Below are 19,560 nucleotides of genomic sequence, written 5' to 3' on the forward strand. Positions count from 1 at the left end.
TTACTGTCTGAGGTACTCAGAAATCGTGTGCCTCAGCTAATGACGACTTTCTCACATCAGCATCAATTAACTTTAGTATCAAAGTAAGAGCTTTGGGAGCAGTGAGGACTAAGATTTTGTTTTCTGTAGCTAAAAATATTTTAAATAAATAAATACCATTTTGAGGAACTTTGAAAACAAAACTGAGCAGACATGCTGACTCTCTGGTCAATAAAGGTTGATGTTTATCAGCTCCCTTCTTACTTGGACCTGAGGGATAATCAGGATTCCTGAATTTGGAAGAATGATGTCCTCTTGGCCACTTACTCAGTTCTCCTAGAACAGACTAGTAGAACGTGAAGGATGAGTGCAAACTCTAAGCATGTTTTGATGGTCCCTCAAGGGAGGATGCTGTCAGAGACCTCAGACTTCCGAAAGTTACTTATTCTTATAAACAATCGGCTACATCAGCACAGCATCTGGGGCGTGTCTCTGCCTTGGCTCTTTCTCCGCTCCCTCCCCAGGCCAGCACGGAGAACAGAAGAGTGAGATGGTGTGCTTCACTCCTTCAGGGCAGTCTCCTCAGTTCCTGCGGGAGGGTGAGGTGGCTCTCCTCGAGCGCTTATCACAAAGTGAGCACACAGTCTACAACTGTTATCCTCTGGGTTCTAGGTCACCGGTCACTCCGATAATGGGGGTAGGAAAGGCCTCCCAAAAGAAACAGTTCTTAGTCCATGTCTGGGAACCAAACAAAGTAGAAAGAAAATTAGTTCCAGACCTTTAGAGGGCCACCAGTTCAGAAGGCAATGTGCCAAGATTCTAATTGTTGGGGTCCTGCCGACCTTTAAGGGTGCGCGTACAAGGAAGACATTGTTCTAAATTGGACCTAGCACCAGAAAACAGTACACGGCAGTGCCTGTGGGCTCTTTCTCCACTGTCTATATTGCTGTTTCTTCCTTGGTTTGGGAAGTCTTCCGACCTTCTCAGTCCTGGGGAGCAGAAGTCCCCACCTTTTATGAAATATGTAATCCCCAGCGACATCCTGCTGCATTTCTCCTACCAGTGGGGATCATTACAGGAACACTATTTACAGGAGGGCTAGGAAGATAACTCAGCAGATAAAGTGGCACAGGGACCTGAGTTTGATCCCTAGAATTAAGTAAAAACACAAAAAACAAAGCAAAGAAACAAAACCCATTGAATGCATTGACCCACCTTTCTTTAATCCTCGACCCAAGGTGGGGTTGGGGCTGGGGTGGAGTTAGGTGGGTCCCTGGGCTCTCTGTTAGCCTAAGTTACTTCCTTGGTGAGGTCCAGGCCATTGAGAGATAGAGTCTTGAAGGGAAAAAAGGGGGGGATGGCACCATGCATGCCTACACACAGAGGGATACATATTCACAAATCTAGGGGAGACAGGAAGAGATATTTTACCTTCTCGATCTATTCTCCTTAACTTCAATTTCTCTCAAGAAGCGTGCATTCTGCAATCAGGGGGGGAAAGAGAGAGTCTAGAAGGAATGAGTTAACTTTGCCATGTCACATAAAACCATTATTATGAATCTAAGAATATTAAATATAATGCTTGTGGTTTGTTGAGTGCTGAGGGCAGTGATACAGCTTAATTGAGGATTTCCTGTGTTGTCTGGGACTGAGAACAAGGGCTTGCTTTGTCGCCTTCTGTCCTCTCTTTCCCCTTCCCCCAAAGCCCAATATATCACTCGAACAAAATTAGTGTAATTAGGAAGTGACTAAAGGCAGAGGGTCTTCCTCTCAGTTTTCTCTTTTTTTCTGATGAAACTTAAGTGCTACCACAGAGCAAGCAAGTTTATCTGTTCGCGGCAACTGAGTATTGTCATGGTAGTTTTATGGAGCTCAGGTAGTTTGAGACTCAGATGGCTCTAAGTGCAAATGGGCACATGCTTTACTTAGAAATGATCAGTTCTTTTCCTCCCAAGTCTGGAAACTAGGGGATCCCCAAGAACGCCATTCTAGCTGGATTTCTCAACACAGTTCAGCCATTTCCTACTCCAGTGGGCAAGAGTTGCCCGTGGGTGCCCCTTGGCAGAGCTGAAGGTGATGTGCTTTTAATGGCAGCCTACTTGGCCCTCAGAGACGTCCTCCCTCCCCTAAGCTTAGGACAGCTTCAAATGAGCAGGCCTCCGGCTGAATCACCAAGTCAACCCCAGAGCCACAGTGTCAAACTCTGTCAGTCCCACGGTGACAAGCACCCCAAACAACCTAGCTTATGAGTTTGAATTCAGTTTAAAAACAATAACGCACGTTTTCACGCCATTCTCGTTTGGGTTCGGTTCACATAAAGTTCCTGTGCAGCTCTTCAGAAAATGGCTGTTATCATTATTGGTGTGTTGTTTTTAACGTTGCTCAGACAGTGTTCTTTTGTCAAGTCAGCAATATTCAACTTCCTTTTGGAACTTAAAATCCTCCCTGTCTCTCTTGTCTCTCTCTCCCTCATCCCCTCTCCTGTTCTCTCTCTTGCTCTCAACAGATTTACTTCCGTGAAGTATGGAGACGTGAAACAGTGGGGCGCATCTTCCAAACCGTGTGTGGCTGGCTAGCACTAATGCTAAAAGGGCGTGTGGAGCGAGCTGGCCAGTTAATGGATGTTTCCAATCCATGGCGCCCACTGGCTTGTTTTGCACTCATAAGAAACGGCTTTGAGGTCTTTGGGAGACAGATTCGCAAGCAGGGCTTGCGCTCCTGTCTTTTTCGCGGCTCTGAACTACCTACGAAAGATTACTCTGGCCAATGTAGAAAGCACGGATTGGAGGTTGGGGTTGGGAGTGGGGTTAGGGGGCTGTGAAGCTCTCACAAATCACCCCAAACACAGGCATGGGCACACACAAAGCTTGAATATTGGCCTTTTGCTGTGGCTCTTGTCTCATGCAGGAAGGAAGAGAGAATGGCCATTTTGTGTGGACTCGCTACAAAAGGTCCCCTCTGGGAGGACTAAACTAAGTGCTGTGCTTGGTTAGCAGAGCGTTCTGACCCAGTCCCACTGGAATATCTTAGATCTGCTGTAACTAACCTACTCTCGTGTAACCTGGGTGCTGCAGTCCTTCTTCTCCTTGTCCCTCAAAGTTTCACCCAGCCGACATCTAGATAGACCAGACCAGAAGGAATCAGTGTGTGCTCTCTCCTGCATCTGATTGTTTCGGTCTACTGCTCCACAATCTATCCAATCGTCTCCAAGTCTTACACATAACGTCAATGGCTAATCTTAGGCTGCTTCGCTGATAAACTAGCGTGCGTCCTGCTGGATCCTTCAGAGAAGGAGAAGTAGGTCAGCTCTGTTATGCTTCTGACCCGAGGTTGCTTAATAGAGATTTAAATCTGCTTTTTTTTTAAAGTTAACTGTGGCTCTCTTCTTCAGCTCTGTACTTACAATAGGAGTTCAGTGGGTAGCTCCTCAATGCGAATTCTGTAAAGACTTGTTGCACGAATGAGTGCAAATTTAGCAGGTAAGCGATTGATTGGTACAGTATCATGTTCTAGAAACAGGACCAGAGAATATTATGGAGATATGTGTGGACAGTACAAAATTCATTTTTCTCCTCAGAAGATGGAGAATTTTCAATTGCTTCCAATCATTTTATTTTTCTAAGACAGATAAGGACAAGAATAATTTTTATACTTTGATAGAACTGTACAAATGCAAGCTAGCCTTTGCCATTGGGGTAGAGACTCTCATTTGTTTTCATACAATCTCTTCTTCCTGGTGTCAACCACGGGACATTTTCATAAAAACAAAACACATCCCAAGGTGTATTCACAGAAATTCTAGAGGGCTCTCAAGAGGCGTCCTGAACGCCTGGTGTGCAGATGGCTTTACAGCTCTTACACAGCTTCCAAGTTCCTCCAACCCTAATTTGTTCTGGTCACTTTCTGTTTGTTTTCATGCAGAAGGTTTTCATAACTGGGTCCTGTAACTCATGTCAGCGAGGAGTCAAAAATATCCTCTCCTTGTTGTGTGCCAAGAAGGTGGTAACCACACAAAGACAAAATAGAGGACTTCGCTTGACCTTTAACACGGTGGAGTCACGATCTATTGCTGAAGATTTGGCAAGGCAACACCATTTCACGTAGGAAAAGTCTGAGTTCGGTTTTCTCAAACCAAACACGGTAGTAAAGGGAGAATAAATAGGACCCAGGACTTGGGTTTTACTTCTGGCTGCTCCTGGTCATTTATGTGCAGTAAAAACAACACTGGCAAAATGGAGCCACAAGTATGTTTTGAGAAATAAGCTATAGAGTGCTGTGTGCACCGTGACATGTAATTGCTGTGTGGGTAAAGCAAACTCTACAGGGAAGGTTTTACATTTACAATGTCAACGTTCGTCCTATGCCTCTTCTTCCTACCATCCACCCACACTGACCCACTAGTTGTCTACATACTTTGGCCATGTTTTTATGGCATCCACTCATCAGTCAGGCCGGTGAAAACAATTAGTCAAACTAGTCATTCACTTACTACTTCAACAACTGGTGTATGCGCGTGTCTGTTGTATGTACTATGGATGTTAGTAAGGATACCTGCTCTCACACATGTGTGTGTGGAAGCTAGAGTGAGAAATCAGGGGTCTTCCTCCACCACTGTCAGATATACTGCCTTGACACAAGGTCTCTCTATCCCTGAACCAGAGTTTGCCATTTTGGCTAGACTAGCTGGCCAGCAATCTCTTAGGATTTGGCCATTTCTACTCCCTGATGTGGGGCTCCAGGCTCACACAGCCATACCTGATTTTTTTTTTTTTTTTGAGTGTTGAAGATTCCAAATCCTGAGCCACTTCCACAGCCCAACCCAATAATTCGGTTAGTTATTTACGGAGTTATTAGTATGTGTGGACAGTGCCTATTGTTCTCTCCAGTAAGAGCAAACTGTTACATCAGGACACTTGAGTGCTGCAGAAGCCTGCATAGGAATAAAAATAGGAGCCCGGCTGGCATCACTGGCAAATGACAGGCCCAGGGAACGGCAGGAAGGTCCTTCTCAAGGACAGCAACGGCACCCAGGCTGAATGCAAACACTGTGAATTCCTTAGGCCTTGCCTTTTCACTGTGTGTGCTGTCTCCCTCTTCTCTTCAGTCACGAACATTAAAAAGAATTATAAAGTTGGAAGCAGACTGACAGGCTTGCCTTTTATGTAACTGGACAGGCAGATGGCTCAGTCATGTTCTTCGAAACCTGGAGTAAAGGGTGTGCTCTAAGGGTCAGATCACCCTCAGAGAGCTGGGACCCGGGCTGGGGGCCTGGAAGGGAGGTAGTTACAGGGAGCGATTGTCTTTGGCATGAAGAGAAAACATCTCTTTACTTCCTTGAAAATTACATCTTCTGAGGAGTCAAAAAACAACCTTCTGAAGAGTTTTTTTCTTCTTCTTCATTTCTAGACAAGGTATGTTAGAGAACAGGTCTTCAGATCCTGGATCAATTACTGCAAAAGGTGACACTTAGGAGGCAACTTCCCTGTCACTGTGTTTTAGGTCAGTTACCAACTCTGCTCTTTCCAGACATAGGCTTTGATACAGAGGGCACAAAGCTGCTCATTCTGTCTTAGCGAACTTAGCCATTGGAGTTGAAGAGAGGAGCGAGTGGCCCACACGAGGGGTACAACTCTAATTTCTTTACTTGGGAAAATTTTTGCTCTGAATTAAGTTTGAGTTCTGAGAACAAATCCTTCTATGTCGTGGGACAAAGTAGGGGAAAGGGATTGTTTGAATGGTTTTTATTTCTTTTTATGAGAAAATTGATAGAGCAGTCTCTCTCCCCCCCCCTTTCATGTATATGTGTGTGTGTGTGTGTGTGTGTGTGTGTGATATATGCAGGTGTGTGTGTACATGTCAGGGACAGAGGGCAACATATGCTGTCTCCTCTTGATTGCTTCCCACCTTAATGTTCTGAGACGCTACCTCACCAAATGTGAACCAGGGCACAGCAGGGATTCTCTTACCTCTGCCTGCCTCTGTACTGGTGCTACAGAAATATGTGTGCCACACTTGGCTTGATACATGTGTCCTGGAGAGCTAAACTGAGGTAGTCATGCGTGCTCAGTGGACAGTTTGCCAACAGTGATCTCCCCAGAACCCCACAATGGACATAGCCTGAATAATTTTTTCAGAAATCCATGAGCAGAAGCTTGAATCTTCTTGATGTAGGAATGGTGAAAGGAGGGCATTCACTTTGGAAATGCCATTTAATAAAATATTGAGAAAGTAAGACTGAGAAACTTTATACTGGCATGCCAGCTCCTGTTCATTTTTTGCCCTTTAAAGAAGAAAATTATTAATGATAGGTTAATATTCTGAGAAAAGACAGCTTGGCATGGAAGTGTGTATGTGTGTGCATGTGTGTGTGTATGTGTGTGTGTGTGCATGTGTGTGTGTGTTTGTGTGTATGTGTGTGTCTCTGTGAGTGTGTGTACGTGTGTGTGTATGTGTGCGTGGTGTGTTTGTGTGTATGTGTGTATGTGTGTGTTTGTGTGTACGTGTGTGCATGTGTGTGCATGTATGTGTATGTGTGTGTGCATATGTGTATGTATGTATGTGTGCATGTATGTGTGTGCATGTGTGTGTGCATGTATGTGTGTGTGCATGTGTGTGTGTGTGTACTTGTGTGTGTGTGTGTGTGTGTGTCTGGAGTGGGCTTGAGCGGTAGATCTGAGGGTCCTGAGGGAAAACAGGAACAAGGAAAGGAGAGCAGAGGAGAGTTTGGTGCTCTCTGTGGAATATCACTTACGTTTGGAGCTGGGCTCTCATGGTGTTTGTCACAGTTACTTGTATTCGATGCAAAACACCAACAAGCAAAGTGCTCTGCTCAATGAGGCCTTCCCAGGCCTGAATATAACATGTTAATACCTGAGGAAACTATGAGGGCTCTTCTGGTAACTTCCATTACATATTTTTATGAGTCTGAAATGATCTCAAAGAAAGATCTTCAAGAAATGTGGGCAGCGAGGGGGAAGGAAAATAATATGATCAAAAGATAGTATAAGAAAAAAAATCAAAAGCTAATAAAAAAGGAGGTTAATAAGTTCCAACAGGACTAGGGTAGCCAAGATGTCCATCTGTGTTTGCTTGACTGCAAAACTGCGTCCTCTGACTCTGTCTACCTGTGAGAACACAAGGTGTCTCTCTCATACCTAGACCTCAGTAGCAGTTCCACCTGGAACCTAAGACCCAGAGGCTTCAGATTCTAAATCAAGACCTGCAGTCACGTCCATGACTGTTTCTTCTTATAGGATGCCTGCCACCACTCACTGTTGGGACAGATTCCCCAGGGACCTCTTCGCAGTATTTCCTTCTCATCTCTTCTGTTATTCATTATTTATCACCATGCAGCAAACTTCCCATCTACGTGTACGATGATTTAAAACAACAAACCGTTTACTGTCTCTATGGATCACAAATGTGGGGTGGCTTGACAGGTGGTTCTGCTTCAGCATCCTTAGGAGTTTAGTCAAGATAGGGTCATCAGGAGATCTGACTGGAACTGCAGGACCTGTGTTCATGGACACAGCTGCCAATATGAAGTGGGTTGGGACCGCCACACCAGTCTATGCTCCCCCTGGTACGCCAGACTCAGTCTTTCATACTTGGTGAAAACTATGGCTACTAATCCAATCTAAATTTTATGACCCACAGCTTCTAGCCTGTCTTCCTCAGACTCCATTTTCATCCAAGTCAAGTTCAAAATACTGAAAGAGCTTGAGTACCTGCTTTGAGGCCAAGGAAGGTCAAGGTCCTTTGACGTGGGGGCTCCTGGCATCAACACTAGATGACATTCAAAAGAAATGTGTGCCCTGAGGAGACAGTGGTATACAGGGCAACACAGCAATCCTTTAAAGAGTTCTTGAAAAGAGTAACGACATTGAATCCTGGAGTTAGAATTAGCATTCTGTGTCCACACACATTGCTGCCTCTCCACTTAAAACTGAGACAGAAGTAGCGATGTTATGTGGGAACCACCCTTTTTCATTGGCTACTCGAACATTTTTATGAATATTCACAGTCACAATTGGCATTGGTGTGTTCTAATTAGAATAAGGTAGTTAATGGACATGTCCTAAGTTTTCTTCTGAAGCCCTAAAGAAACATTTAGGAACTGTTGCTAACCTTTCATGCGTTATAAAACATAGTTTCCCCCTTGAGTCTTTTAGCAATGCAGAAGGCACTGGCACTAGGATCGCTTCAACAGGTAGATATATTTCCCAGAACAGCAGTAAGCAAACTGGTAACAGTCCACTTCCAAGAAGTGAGAACCATCAGACTCTGGGAAAAAATCCTGCTAAAAGTTGTGTAGTGGGGATGAGTGGGCAGACAGAGTTGAAAATACCTGGAGAAGACTCCAGAAAGTGGCAGACAGACCACTGAACTTATTTCTCTTCAAGATTTATAAGATCAAATATGACCAGATAATAGGAAGTTAGGTCTTGTGTTGCTCACGTAAATTAAAAGTCTTCAAGGAATTCCGTGCACACCATGCTTTCTTTATAGAGCACACCCTGTGAAGTGCACACACTCTACACATTCCTTATAAACTTGGGTAACTTCAGGGTTAGGAATGGAACTTAGTTGGCTTTCTTAGTATGGAGGAGGCCCCGGGTTCAGTTCCCAATACCACACAGAACAGAAAGTGGTGGCATGTGTCTGTAATACCAGCCTTTGAGAGTGGAGTCAGAACGATCAGGGGTTCAAAGGTTATTCTTGGGAACATGGAAAGTCGAAGACCATTCTGTGACACATGGGTCCCTGTCTCAAAAACAAATGTATTACTTCAGAGCTTTGGTTTTTGACAGGCTCCAGCTCCTGTTATGGCCTAGTTGACAAACACTGCCTCTCTAGGGTCATTGCTGGGTGCTCCTGGAAACCAGAGAACTTTTCCTTTTTAGAATCCGTGCTATCACAGGAAACGACTTTGTCTGTTCTTTTCTCTGCTCTCACATGCTGCTCCCAGCTCCCCTCTCTTTGCCTTGACTTCTCTATAGTCTCTGGGATGACCCCATTCTCGTACACATCCCTCTCTGGGACATTCCCCTTTGCACTGACATTTCATCCTCTAGGCTCCTCTTGACTGATCCAGCTACCCCAGAGAACCAGCCCAGTGCCTACTTCTCCTGGCTTCCTCCCAAAAGACAACTGCTGTGAACAAGGCAGAGCTCTTTGTTTAGTAATCCTTACTGAACTCTGTGGGCTAGTTCTGGGTAACTGCTATGGGACAGAATAGGTGTTGATGGCGTTCCCTCCCTCCCTCCCTCCTTCTCCCACCCTTTCACATCTCACAATTCTTTACTCTCACCTTCTCGACCCCTGTAGAATCTTAATGGTAATGTTAGTCACTAATGTGGAAGTCTGACACATTAGATGACAAGGGGAAGAACATTGCTATCTAAGCACATTCGGGAAAGGAAGCTTAGCCACTGTCTATGCTCTGTCTGCCGTTCAGTTCCTATCACAGGAGGAGAAATTGCATGTTAGGATAGAGGGGCCATAGGTCTATGTCTTCAACTTCTTTTGTCCTTTTCTCAACAAAAACTGCCTCCAGGACCTGTAAGACCTAGCTTTTTCAGCACTGCTGAGACTGCTTCTTCCTTAGAAAGAAGTCAGGTATGCAACAGCAATGTAGTCTTGGAGCACCAATCCATTTGCTAATGGGAGACTCTTAGCCTGCAGTTGTGGCCTTTCATCTCCCTATGAGAAGAGTTCACCCAGGCCCAGGACAAGTCCTCCACATAACATTCTGGACTCGGTTGTTTCTTGGGTTCATGCTTAAGTGCTTAAGGGCAAGGCACACAAAGCTGCAGCCTATGCCTTAGTCCACACTTGTTGCCATCAGGGTCTGCAGCTCCAGGTCTCTCCACTGTCTGATGTGCGCTGTCAATCACGGATATCACAAACTGGCCATAAAGTAGCTGATGAAGGAACTTTGCTGGTGACTTTTATTATTGTTGGTCAAACTCGAGGAGGCGTTTCAAAGTCTTGAATGGTTTAAGATTGCAGACTGCTGAATTCTGGGCCTCTTCTCCAGGTCATGCTCAAGAGTAGGCCATATGTCCTGGTCAGATAGACTAAATATCAATGAAAGTTCTCACTCATTTATTCACTTATAACATATACACACATACACACTCATATTAACATACTCACCTACATACATACTCGCGCACTCACATACAATAAGTGCTCTGTGCTTCTAGGTCAGTTTCAGACCCAGAGCAGTCTTGCAGTCTCCTGGGCATAATCAACAGTCTTACCACTCTGAATTCTTCAAACCATTCCTTCAGATGTAAGACGCATCCCATTCTGTTATCTTCTTTCCCATGGTCAATTCAGGGTCTTGGGACCCCTCAGTGGTAGCTCACAGTCAACGAAATTTAGCCATCAAAAGCAATTTGGGCAAAAAGCAGGAAATAATGTCACGAGAAGTTGCCTTCAGAAAAAAATTTCTTTTTCTCTAGGTAAAAAAATAGGCTCCCCTGCCTAGTTCAATAACAAAGTGTCCCTTCTCTCAACCAACGAAACTAAGATAAAGATATTTGCAGGAGCCAGAAACGTTGGTGACAATATATAAATGTAAGCCTATGCCCTTCCAAAAGCCATTCCTAACTCATGAAAACCCTTTTGTGGCATTATCAAACAGAAGACCGTTCACAACCTGAGACCTCCTCACATAACAACGTTGTCTCAGTAAGGTCATTCCAAGTTAGCCTGGGCTGTTCAACCTTCAGCTCTTAACACCCACTGCTAATATGCAAAACCTTCTCTTTCCAAAACCACCAGATACTTAGCAGGGAGATAGTTTAAGCGAAAACATGTGCCTGGCAATTATCAACAATCCCATTTATGGAGCTACCCAAGACATTTAGATAAAACGAATCAAAGAAAAAAATAATGTGTTTTCACAGCCTCAGAGGGGTTAGAATGCTAGACCGAAAACACTCACAAGGACGAATAGTGTTTGGTCCTCTGTCTTAAGGGGTTTGCATTGAGAGGCCAGAGAAAGGTCAGGGATTCTCTTAAAACTGTGAAGAGTGGTGGCTGATTCTGAGCCAGCCTCTCTTGAGAGTTCCAGAAGAAGGGGCCAGAAATTAACTCATAAGTTCATGGGCGGTGGAGGGGGATGCTTAAGACAAAGAATTGTCACTAAAGGACAGAAGCTGGGAACAAAGATGGGAGCCACTTAGGTTTAGTAAAATCTAGAGAGTTCTAACTGCCGGAATTGGTGTGCAAACCTCCGTGGTTTGCTTTGCACAAGTTTACTGGTGGTTCTCATAGGCAGTGCACCATTGAGCTCCCACAGGAACTCGTTCAGAATCACAGTTTACGATGGGAAACAGACAAGCAGGTGAACAGCCCACAGGGAGAAGGGTAAGAGAGCAGTGTGATGGGAGACTCAACTCCAACATACCCAGATGGTAGGGATCACTGTGGACTAACTGGGGGTCGGGCTGGACCAAAGTCACAAGGAGGGTAGACACAAATTGCCCAGAATCAAAAGAGGCGTTTAATGGTAAGATGCACATTTTGATTACCCCCACACACTAAATGTCAGTTACCAAACAACCACACTTAGAACTATACTATCTTTTACAATCTGATTACTCACTAAACAGAGACGGAGTCTCCTGAGCGTCAGAACGAGACTACTTTGTCAGCGACAGTTTTTATTATTTTAAATTAATCCTTAACAACCATGGCCCACAGTTTAATGTGAAGTAAACCCTGAGGTCTTCTCTCAGTATTTGCCAGTGTGATGGTAAGTCAATAGGTCTCTGGGTACTCTGTAATATGCTCTGTGACCAAGATGTCCGTCCCATCAGCGTACTTTCAGGAAGATCAATAACTACAATTAAAATGTAGAGATTACAATTCTCAAAGGCACAACATTGTTCTAAGCACCTTCTCTGTACATGACATCAATGAGGACAGTTGTATGAGCAGAAGTGAATACTGCCTACGACCTAGGATCGCTGTGGTAGGGACACAAAGACACAAAGACAGAGGCTGGGGCATAGGGGTTGGTGCCTGGGTGTAGGTTGATATCATTATGCAGGTGAGGGCAGACACAAGATAAAACAAGGCCTGTCATTGGACAAGAAAGAAGGGAGTTGGGAACAAAGTTTTAGAAGGAAAGAGAGAAGCAGAAAGGAGTAGAGAATCAACAGAGGCAGACGTAAACAATCCTTGCCATGCATCTCTACATAGGTACAGGTTATTATGAATATTTCTTAAGGGATGGATTTCTACAGGTCAATTTATCTTATCTAGGTTGGCGGTTTATATCCTTATCAATTGTTGTGAGTTTATTGTGTGGAAGTATTGTGGATTGAGAATTTGACATATAAATCTGAATGCTAAATTACAGTTTATTGAGTCATGATTTCACAGGGTAGTTGGGAGTTCATACCTTAACTACCAGGGGGCGGTTGTTGGGAGTGTGGGCAGAGTGTCTGGCAGGGAGCCTCGATAGGCCAGCCCATGCTGGACTTCGAGAGCCCTGATTTTACCAGGGAGCTGGAACCAGAGAGTTTGCAGCTAGTAGAGAGCCACCAGGAGAGAGATTAACCAGAGATAAATTATGGTTAGTTCCATATGACCCACTGGTCCTGGAACTAACTCTAGGGACCAGTGTGGCAAGGTGCCAGGCCAGAATGGTTCTCAGATGCCTGGGTCCGAGTGTACTTGGGGGCAGTGTGGAGCAGCTGAGATAAAAGTACCCCCCAGTGCATGGGCCCCTACAGGTGCCAGTGATAGTGTGGATAAAAGGTTCCACCATTTTTTTTTTAATATTTACCACAACACGTGGGGCTCTTACAGAGGAGACAGGGAACAGAGGCAGGGCACTAATAATCCCTGGGACTAAAAAAAGAAGTAACTCAGCAGGAATTAAACCATCTTACTCTGGTATTTCAGATAAGTTCCAGTTTACCTCACAACAAAGGGTAGGAAACTGTTGGCCTGAGGGATGGCCATTTTTTTTAATATGATACCCAGTCTGTGCTGCATAGTTTTTATGTTAACTTGACACAAGCTAGCTAGAGTCATCTGGGGAGAGAGAGCCTGATTGGCCTGTACACAGCCTTCGGTGCATTTCCTTGACTGGTGGTTGACTTGGAAGGGTTCACCGCACTGTGAGTGATAGCAGTGGTTCTGGATCCTAGAAGAAAGACAGTGGATCCAGCCACGGAGAGCAGCCAGTCAAGAAGCCATGTTGCTCCAGTTTGCTTCATTTCCTCCCTTATCTCCCTGCCCCACGGTCCTTCAGTAATGGAGTATGGCTGAGAGCTGTGAGCTGACAGATCCTTGTTTCCTGCAGTTACTTTTAGTTGTGGTCTGTATCACAGAAATAAGAAGCAAAAGACGCAGCCCTCCTCTAAGATTATGTTGAATGACTAGGGAAAGTTTATAGGATTTGTGGCTGACTAAATATATCTGTATCCTTCCATTAAATATAGCCCGATATTGGTAATGTCTAAGAGTGGTGTAGGTTTGATGGACTAGTCCAAGGATATTGGTTTAAGACGGTTCACAAATCCTTCGAAAATACAGAAATTGGTATAGAAAAGCAGAAAGTATAGACAAGGACCTAGTTAGGTGAAGGGCTGTACTGCAGCTGATACTGAACGTTGTCTCTAATTTTACCATGTATGGGAGCCACGGAGGGAAAGGGACCTCCTTGAGTGTTTGTACTTCCAGACGACCTGATCCTTTTGGCACAAGCTGGAAGAGTGGAGGTTAAGAACATTTGAACAAATACACAAGAGATTAAGATACAGAAATCCTGGTAAAGACCACATCTCGAGAAAACCTGAAAATCTTGGGGAGAAAAATGACAGCTCCAGAGAAAAATTAATAGGACCCTAAAAGAATATTACAAAATCACAATGCTGGTGCGTTACAGTGAACCCTTGCCGCGTCTGCTCACTTGCTGTCTGTTCTCTGCTGAGTCCCCTTAACGTGACTGGTGTGTTTGTGTGCGTGAACATGTATGTACACGTCTGTGCGTGTGTGTCCTATTGACCGACGTGAATGCCACATGCCTGACTGGATGCCAGAGTCCACTCTAATTGTTTACTTCTAAGTTCACATTCCTGAGTGTTTTTCTCTGCCAAAAGCCAGGCAGAGTTCTTGTCAGGTGTGCACGCCGACTGAATCATGCCTGGTAGGGTGAGAAACACACAAGGAAGTGAATGTCTGTTAATAAAACTTCACATCCAAGAAGGAAGGTAATAAAGAATTAGCTTTAAGGAATTAGAAATGAGAGAACGTTTCAAAGATTTCTTTTTAATTCCTGGAAGCATTAAGCCCAATCCTTTTAGTATGGTGTAAAATATTAGTCATGTTTAAGAAGTTATAAAATCAATGAGCGTGATTATTTAATCAATCATTAACTTTTAAAGGCATGGGAAAGATATGATCAAAAAATACAGGAAGAGATTCACCACCTCTTGGGACATAAACCAAACATCCAGTTAATATGAGCAGATCTAGCACACTATGCTTCTAGTTCAGCAAAAATGTGTTGCCGTTCTTTACATGTAGAAGTGTGCGTGTGTGCGTGTGAAGGTCACAGGACAAATTTAGGAGCTGGTCTCCCACTGTTGCTCACCTTCATCTACACTCTTTTGAGACATGGTCGCTCATTGGCCGGAACTCACCACATAAGCTACCCTTGCAGACCAGTGAGCCACACTCCTCTGTTCAAGGAATTCAAGTGTGCCAGCACCCCCGTCTCTCTTTTATACGGGCTATGGTATTGAGCTCAGGTCCTCTTGATTGCCTGAGCTATCTCTCTAGCCTTCTCCCATGTTTTTGAACACCCTAAATATCCAGTCTTCCACATATGAAGAAGCATGCATATTATTTTTTCCAGTTGCATTTCTTGGATTAATTCATCAAAGCTCATTACACAATTGAATACATTTCCTCAAAAGGTGCGACCAGACAGATCTGATTGAGGTGCAGAGTAAACTGTTTGAAAATATATCACAGTGGGGAAAAAAAATAGACACCAGTGAAGTGTTGCCTTTAAAAAAAAAAACACCATTTCCCCTGTAATTCAAAGTTCCTTTTCTGCTTTCTGCCCTATGGTCCCATGGGCCATAGCACTGCCAGCAGGAGCCACAATCATGGGCAACATGAGCCAGACACGGGGTCAGGGCAAACTGGAGCCTGGCACTGGAGCGGCAGGCTGCCCTCTCTCCCTCCTGAAGGAAAGACTAGGAGCGATTTGACTTGAAAACTCGTTACTGTGACAGAGAAGCAGATCTGAGCGCTTGTACTCAAATAGTAAATGCACAAAAGTTAAAACAAATGAATACCACGGCCCGCCCCTAATGCAGGGCAAGCTTGCTACCCGTGCACCTATGATTGAGACGTCCAGGACGACCCTCATCTGAGACCAAACTACGTTTGCAAGCATTGTTTTCATAGCTAAAGCAATCTTGAAAGTACAAGCATGTAGACTGATAGAGTAACATCCATGTACTTTCTGAAAAAGCCAAGTTGTGTGGGAGTTAGATGCATTGTGCCTACCCAGCACTGGGGGGTGGGGGTAGGGTGGGTTGAGTATGGTTTATGGGTACAGAGAATAGGACTCCAGGGTCCACTTACCCCCAACCTATTTTCAAAACCTATTATTAGTGGCAAGTGCGGGACAAGGGGTGAGCTGGAGAAACATGGGACCTCTCTTCTTCAAGGCACGCTGGCGGGGACGTCATATAATTTCCTTTCACTGACCACGGAGCTGCTAGCCATTATGGCTGGCTCTCGGTCCTGCACACTGTTGTTGTTATACATTGCTATGCACAATAGAGTTGACCACAAATATGACTGTGGAACTGTAAACAGTGAAATCCCCAGGGTTTGTGGAGCAGTCGTTCAATAGGAAGGGGATTTGTGACTTTTTGTGGGAGTTTGTAATATGTGTGAGATCCTGTGGTTAAGAATGTTTACAATGCGCCTTTTAGTAGAAAAATTCAAAATAAGGGATACCAAGTTAAAGAACTGTACATTAACACCGTATGCAAATATGTGATTTATTTCATCCTTATCATTCTATGTACACATCTTCGTTATATGAAGGTTTTATTTCATAGTCCATGTCTTCCTTTCTGTCTTCCATATCCAGGCTAGAGACCCTGACTCCTAATCTCTTCAATTTATGCTTACTAAATATTCCCCATCTTAGGTAGGGCTTTATTGCTATGAAGAGCCGCCATAACTACGGCGACTCTTAAAAGGAAACCATCTAACTGGATCTGGCTTACAGGTTCAGAGATATAGATTATTATCATTATGGTGGGACGCAGGGTAGTGTCCAGGCAGGCATAGTGCTGGAAGAGCCAAGAGTTCTACATTTTGATCTGAAGGCAGACAGGAGAAGACTATCCTCTGCAAGCAGCCAGCTCTCTTCTGCACTGGGTGGAGGCTGGGCATGAGGAAACTTCGAAGCCCAACTCCACAGTGGCACACTTCCTCCAACAAGGCCACACCTTCTAATAGTGCCACGCCCCATGGGCCAAGCACATTCAAACCACCACAGCACCTAAAAGGAGGTTCACAGAACAGCCATGCTGAGACACTGGCTATGATCTTCCTGTTCTATCTGCTTCCAAACATTGTCAACTTCAGTTTTAGAAGCCTGGCCCTAAACATCGACTTTAAAATACTATTGAAACAAGGGCTCCTGAGTTCCTCTTTGATTTTTACACAGTCTCTGTTGGTTTCTGCCTGCCTCAAGGAGGTTTGGTTTAATACAGTAGAACCTCTCATTTTTCCTTGTTAAAATGCCAATACGCTGGGGAAGGAACATTCATTATACCGCATTAGCCAATAACATACTTATTGAAGTTCTATGGTATAGAGTCTTCTCTGAAAATTAATAAAAAGCGGGTTTGTTGGGAAGGAAGACAGTGAGATCCTCTCTGGAGGGAAGGAAAAGACTGGTTTTAAGGTGATCATACGCAAAGCATATGCCATATGTATGCAGTAGAGTGCTACATATATTACCTTGTTTAATCCTTGGTTAACTGACATGGTGTCGACAGAAGGCTCTGTTGCAATAAGAGCAGTGTACCTGGCTCTTTTGCTGACCAACCTGCACTAACGAGTGAAGGCAGAACTTGCATTCTGGGCATAGCTAGCCAGAGCTATCATGCGTATAATGTCTTTTGTAGAAGCGGTGGGGGAAATGGACCCAGCTTCCCTCTTCAAACTCCTTCTTAAAGAGTGGCCAGCAAGTCAACTGTTCTTTTCTGGTTTTTCTTTTTTTTTAAGTTTTATTTTTATTATTTTAACTATGTATATGTTTGTGCATCTGTGTGTGGTTCTGTGCACCTGAATGCAGATAACAAGAAAGCAGAGGTGCTGGATTCCTTGGATCTAGAATGACTGATGGTTGTGAGTTCACTGGTACAGGTGCTAGAAACAGACTGGTCCCTTGCAAAAGTGCTTAAATCTCTTAGCATCTGACTGAGCCATCTCTCCAGTCCCAAGGCAATTGTTCTTATGCATGAATGTGAGGCAGACTCATGAGAGACATAGAGACTTCCTGAGGAGACGACAGCAAAACAGCTCTACCCAAGTCTAGCTTCCCGAGCCTATGAGTTTAGGAATACTTATACAAGCTCAGAGTAGGGGTTACGTAACAGGAGAAAGGAAGCTTCTCACTTTACCACTACAGCATAAGTGACAGCTCATAATGGTGTCACTGGAGAGCCCACCTCCCCAGGGATTGCCAGTGTCTTTAGAACCTCTGAGATCCATGTGAATCTTGTAACTTTCTGTGTTTCTTTAGCCTTAAAACTTTTGTCATCTTCTTGGGTCCTCTGAGTCAGTCCCTTCCCTCCAAAAAGGAATAGTTCAATTTGGGGGAAATACTTACATGATACATGGCATAGATATTTAAACCAGTCCTTGCTCACCTATCTAGAAAGGACTGTAAATAGTAAGACTGTACAAAGAGACCAGAGAAAGGAGGGTTGGCACTGAAGTGTTTAGACACACGGTATAACAATGAACCATTGTAAGACAAGAAGGCTCTTTCCTTCTTGCACAATAAATCTGCTCCAAAATGTGGACCCACACCAGTCATCTATAACCCTTGTAGTATTACCAAACTCTCTCATTAAATTCAATTCTGAGGAAGCGTAAACTAAAGATAAATGAAGATATCCCCCTGCCACAGCATTGGGGATAAAACACAGAACCTCACATGTACTAGGCAAATGCTCCAACACTAAACTACTGAAATATATGTTAACTCCCAAGCCTTCTGTTTTTTTCTGAGTATATTTTACATACATACATAGATACATACATACATACATACACACATACATACATACTTACATACACACAATACATACATACACATACATACATATATACAAACATACATACACACATACATACATATATACATACATACACACATATATACATATACACATATATACATACATACACATATACATACATACACACATACATACACCCATATATACATACACACATACATACATATATACATACACACATATATGTATATATACACACATATATATACATACACATATACATACATACACACATACATACACACATATATGCATACATATATATGCATGTGATGAATTGTGATCATATTCATCTCCCTTTACTCTCTGTCTTAGGGTTTCTATTGCTATTATAAAATACTATGATCAACAGCAAATTCAAGAATAAAGGTTTTATTTGTTTACTCTTGAACATTACAGTTCATCATTAAAGGAAGGAAGTCATTGTAGAATTCCAACAGGGTGGGAACCCAGAGGCAGGAACTGATGCAGAAGCCATGGAAGAGTGCTGCTTGCTGGCTTTCTCCTTGTGGCTTGCTCAGCCTGCTTTCTTTTAGCAACAAGAACCACCAGTCCAAGGGATATAGCTGATCTGGTCCCTTTTCTAACTTTACATTTCCAGGAATCCAATGCAAATTTACATTGCAATAAAGAATTTATATTTTTTCATCCACAATTGCCATTTTATCTAATGTAGTCGTAGACTGTCATTTGTTTGCATGGTCTTATTACATTTTCTATACATGACACTGGAGTCTCCTTGGGATTCATCTCGCAGTCAGAGCACAGTGGTGACATCGCACTCGTCATAGAAATTACTCAAAGGAGGAAAGATGAATCTTGGCTTTCAGATTGAGGGAGTTCAGTCCACCATGGCAGCCAGGGCGTGGCAGAGCAGAGCAGTGCTGCCTTCAAGATGATGAATCTTGTACACTCATTAGTTCTCCTGGGCTCACACTCAGACTCACCCAGAGGTACATCTCAGCCTCCGAGGATTTTCCATATCCAGTAAAGCTGACAATGAATACTAACTATACCAAGTCCACCCCTGTGTGCTTAAATACGTAATTATATCACTTTACACCATCCTATACCACCCTAATCCCCTCAAATCTTTTGTATATCTCATAATACAGTATACATTTAGTTCATTTCAACTGTCTCCAAATCCTAAACGGTTCCAGCATCATTTCAAAGTCCAAAGTCTCTTCTCTAGAGCAAACTCTTGGGT

This window comes from Rattus norvegicus, chromosome 1 (assembly GCF_021556685.1).
Source record: "Rattus norvegicus strain SHRSP/BbbUtx chromosome 1, alternate assembly SHRSP_T2T, whole genome shotgun sequence".
NCBI classification, from domain to species: domain Eukaryota; kingdom Metazoa; phylum Chordata; class Mammalia; order Rodentia; family Muridae; genus Rattus; species Rattus norvegicus.